Source organism: Pseudorca crassidens, chromosome 17, assembly GCF_039906515.1.
Source record: "Pseudorca crassidens isolate mPseCra1 chromosome 17, mPseCra1.hap1, whole genome shotgun sequence".
NCBI classification, from domain to species: domain Eukaryota; kingdom Metazoa; phylum Chordata; class Mammalia; order Artiodactyla; family Delphinidae; genus Pseudorca; species Pseudorca crassidens.
In genome coordinates this window covers 21,790,043-21,795,272 of record NC_090312.1, presented here as the reverse complement: position 1 = coordinate 21,795,272, position 5,230 = coordinate 21,790,043, and the positions used below count along the sequence as shown (strand labels likewise).

General features: G+C 37.6%; 1 non-coding gene across 1 annotated transcript; it reads left to right on the top strand.

Moving 5' to 3' along the window:
- Positions 1–2,162: 2,162 nt before the first annotated feature.
- Positions 2,163–2,295, top strand: LOC137210808 (small nucleolar RNA SNORA31). The gene has a single exon (XR_010936737.1). It is a non-coding gene; the product is annotated as a small nucleolar RNA SNORA31 (small nucleolar RNA).
- The last annotated feature ends 2,935 nt before the right edge of the window (positions 2,296–5,230 follow it).

Below are 5,230 nucleotides of genomic sequence, written 5' to 3'. Positions count from 1 at the left end.
ATATCTCTTCCCTCTTGCATCTCCCTCCCTGCCACCCTCCCTATCCCACCCCTCTAGGTGGTCACAGAAACCGAGCTGATCTCCCTGTGCTATGCGGCTGCTTCCCACTAGCTATCTATTTTACATTTGGTAGTGTATATATGTCCATGCCACTATCTCACTTTGTCACAGCTTACCCTTCCCCCTCCCCATATCCTCAAGTCCATTCTCTAGTAAGTCTATGTCTTTATTCCCGTCTTGCCCCTAGGTTCTTCATGACCATTTTTTTTTCTTAGATTCCATATATATGTGTTAGCATACGGTATTTGTTTTTCTCTTTCTGACTTACTTCACTCTGTATGACAGACTCTAGGTCCATCCACCTCACCACAAATAACTCAATTTCGTTTCTTTTTATGGCTGAGTAATATTCCATTGTATATATGTGCCACGTCTTCTTTATCCATTCATCTGTTGATGGACACTTAGGTTGCTTCCATGTCCTGGCTATTGTAAATAGAGCTGCAATGAACATTTGAATAGCTTTTTGTCTCTATTTCTACTTCATAATTTTCACTTGTACTCCCTTGAACATATATTTCCCACATTAAGCTTTCTATAATGTCTACTTGCTTTTGTATTCCTTCTAATTCAGTCTTTATTTTCCGAAAGAGTTCACATTTAATTTATTCCATCTCTTTTTTTTAATCTCTTTCTGCTGTCCAACTACCTCATTTCTGAAATGCTTTAAGTCTTGTTTGTTATTCTTACACTGTTTTAGTCATATTCTAAATTTCTTTTTATTGAATTTGAAATATCTGTTTTCAATTTTAATCTTTGTTGCAGACAAAACTGTGTGTTTTTTCCCAATGTTTTTATTTCCATGGAGGTTTGTGGCTCATTTTCAGCTTTTATCTTATAATACCTTTGCATAACTCTTTCTTTCTCCTTGTTTAAATAAGACTATTCGGAGGAAGTTCCTTTGTAGAAGTTGAAGGTAGGCCAGGGAAGCATTCTCAGATTCACAGCTCAAGGGATCCCTCTTCTATGGTTACAGGGGAGTATTTTAAAAGTGGCGTTTTTTTCAATCTACTTCTCGGCCTCTCTGAGCTAAGCCTGATTCAGCAAAGCTTCCTATTTCTGTCATCTTCTTTTCTAAAGCTCTATGGACTTTGCTTTCCAAAGTGTTATCCTCACCTGTATCTGCTTTTACAGTTCTTTTCTGGTCTATGCCCTTTGGATCTCTTCCTGTCTCACTAGTATTTGAATCTGCGTTATCAATGGGATCAACAGTGTTCCCACCTTAGGCAACCTGAATTTGGTTCCAAGTAGGTTTTATCAACATAGGTCTGTATCCCACTGATAGGATGTTCTGGGATTCTTGAGGCAGGGGCTGCTACAGCACTGTTTGAATTTCCTGTAGTTTCTATAATAGTTTCCCACAGTAATTTTGCACTTACCCATGCAAAAAGGAACCCTATGAAGACTGCTCTAATTTTTTCCCAGTTGTGTTCAGACTTATTTACTTAGGTTTTTACTCACTATGCAATTTTCACCTTTGGGAATACACTGACAATTTCTGTTTCATGGCCATGGGCTCCTTCCAGGCTGCTCTTTCTCTGTCACTAATGCTGCAGAGCTGCTGGTCCCTAAAGGCACTGATCTTTTGGATTGAAAATTAACTTATTTGTTGAGAAACAGTCAGGAAAGTTTGCAACTAGATCCTATCACATAGAATTTTCCGAGGCAAGTCACAGGACATGCATAGGACAGGGAAAAAGCCTCTGAACATTCAAATGAGCTTACATTTCTTTATGTAAAATCCTATCCAATTATCAGGGTCCAGTGCAAATGTTCCTTCAGGAAATCTTCCTTGAATCTTGTGATTCCCGTCCACCTAACCTCCTTTTATTTATTCTCATGGTATATACTTTTATTTACCGGTTTGCCTACCTTTATTATGGATGTTTTCATGTTTTATTATAATCTTTTTATTTATATAACTATTCCTGAGTAGATTTCAAGATACTCCAAGACATGTATATATTCTAATGTTTTTTCATATCCCCAAAGCCTACTAGGCACCCAAGTTATCTCATTAAATTTATTATCAAATATTTATGAGTACTTGCTATGGATCAGGCACTGCTATAGATGCTGAAAATTCAAAAATTGATAAAAAAATTTATCTATTTGACAAACCTGGAGAAGGTACTATCTTCTCCTAAAGTTTCTACTAAGATGCAAGAAAAAAAGATTGTCCTTGTGCTCTGTCTGTCGACTGTGGCAGCCAAGACTGAATGGGGAAAGAAAGGGGGAAATCATGATAACACAGGGAAAAACAAAGAGAGGGAATTTTTGCAACTCAGAAATAAACTTGTAAACAGTGAAGAGCCTTTTTCCCTCCAAAAAAGAATAGAAAAATTGAGTTTAAACAAAAGCGAGTTGGAGTAGAGATGAAGATCACAGAGTAGGAAGACATGAGCTCACCCCCCTCCAGGAACACATCAAAAATACATCTACATATCGAGCAATTCTGACTGAAAACTAACTGGAGACTGCCAGAAAGACTCTCCTACAACCAAGGCTGTAAAAAAATATACAAACGGAGTCAGGTAGGAAGGGCAGAGAATTGATCAGGTAGAGACCCGAACCCCTAGGAGGGAACACAGAAGAGGAGCGGAATTACACAGGCTCTGAGATCTTCCCTGGGGAGTTAGCGGTTTGAGCCTCATAGGAGGTGCTCCAGGCCTGGGGTCCAACTCCAGGAAGGGAAGTCTCCTTAGCTGGTTTTAAAACCAGTGTGACTAACAGGAGGGCTGTAAGAAACATAGACTCTACTCGTAAATGGTGTGCACACACTTGCTTACTCCTGAAACAAGGCAGAGGAAACAGATTGAAACTGCTAGGGATTCTGGTCAGTATCATGACTTCCCAGCACACGCCCCAGTCAGAGACAAGCACCCACTCTGTCCTTGCTTATTCTGTGGAGAAGCTCCATCTGAAAGCAGCAGAAGACACTTTCTTCTCAACTGCACATGGAATATTCTCCAGGATAGATCACATCTTGGGTCACAAATCGAGCCTTGGTAAATTTCAGAAAATTGAAATCGTATCAAGCATCTTTTCCAACCATAACACTATGAGAGTAGAAATCAATTACAGGAAAAAAACTGTAAAAAGCACAAACACATGGAAGCTAAACAATACGCTACTAAATAACCAATGAATCACTGAAGAAATCAAAGAGGATATTAAAAAATACTTAGAAAAAAATGACAATGAAAACATGACGACCCAAAACCTATGGGATGCAGCGAAAGTAGTTCTAAGAGGGAAGTTTATAGCAATACAATCCTACCTCAAGAAATAAGAAAAATCTCAAATAAACAACCTAACCTTACATCTAAAGCAACCAGAGAAAGAAAAACAAAATCCAAAGTTAGTAGAAGGAAAGATATGATAAAGATCAGAGCAGAAATAAATGAAATAGAAATGAAGGAAACGACAGGAAAGATCAATGAAACTAAAAGCTGGTTCTTTAAGAAGATAAACAAAATTGATAAACCTTTAGCCAGACTCATCAAGAAAAAATGGGAGAAGACTCAAATCAATAAAGTTAGAAATGAAAAAGAAGAAGTTACAACTGACACCACAGAAACACCACGGATCATAAGAGACTACTACAAGCAACACTATGCCAATAAAATGGACAACCTGGAAGAAATGGACAAATTCTTAGAAAGGTACAACCTTCCCAGACTGAACCAGGAAGAAATAGAAAATATGAACAGACCAACCACAAGTAATAAAATTGAAACTGTGATTAAAATCTTCCAACAAACAAAAGTCCAGGACCAAATGGCTTCACAGGTGAATTCTATCAAACATTTAGAGAAGAGCTAACACCTATCCTTCTCAAACTCTTCCAAAAAATTGCAGAGAGAGGAACACTCCCAAGCTCATTCTACGAGGCCACCATCACCCTGGTACCAAAACCAAAGATATCACAAAAAAGAAAATTACAGGCCAATATCACTGATGAGCATAGATGCAAAGATCCTCAACAAAATACTAGCAAACAGAATCCAACAACACATTAAAAGGATCAAACACCATGATCAGGTGGGATTTATCCCAGGGATGCAAGGATTCTTCTGTAAATGCAAATCAATCAATGTGATACACCATATAACAAATTGAAAAGTAAAAACCATATGATCACCTCAATAGATGCAGAAAAGCTTTTGACAAAATTCAACACCATTTATGATAAAAACTCTCCAGAAAGTGGGCATGGAGGGAACCTACCTCAACATAATAAAGGCCATATATGACAAACCCACAGCAAACATCATTCTCAATTGTGAAAAACTGAAAGCATTTCCTCTAAGATCAGGAATACAACAAGGATGTCCACTCCTGCCACTATTATCCAACATAGTTTTGGAAGTCCTAGCCACAGCAATCAGAGAAGAAAAAGAAATAAAAGGAATCCAAATTGGAAAAGAAGAAAACTGTCACTGTTTGCAGATGACATGATGCTATACATAGAAAATCCTAACGATGCCACCAGAAAACTACTAGAGCTAATCAATGAATTTGGTAAAGTTGCAGGATACAAAATTAATGCACAGAAATCTCTTGCATTCCTAGACCTAACAATGAAGGATCAGAAAGAGAAATTAAGAAAACAAACACATTTACCACTGCAACAAAAAGAATAAAATACCTAAGAATAAACCTACCTAAGGAGGCAAAAGAACTGTACTCAGAAAACGATAATACACTGATGAAAGAAATCAAAAATGACACAAACAGATGGAGATATACACCATGTTCTTGGATCAGAAGAATCAATATTGTGAAAATGACTATACTACCTAAAGCAATCTGCAGATTCAGTGCAATCCCTATGAAATTACCAATGGCATTTTTCACAGAATTAGAACAAAAAAATTTACAATTTGTAACACAAAAGACACCGAATAGCCAAAGCAATCTTGAGAGAGAAAAACAGAGCTGGAGGAATCAGGCTCACTGACTTCAGACTTTACTACAAATCTACAATAATCAAGACAGTATGGTACTGGCACAGAAACAGAAATATAAATCAATGGAACAGGATAGAAAGCCCAGAGATAAACCCACACACCTATGGTCAACTAATCTATAACAAAGGAGGCAAGAGTACACAATGGAGAAAAGACAGTCTCTTCAATAAGTGGTGCTGGGAAAACTGGACAGCTAC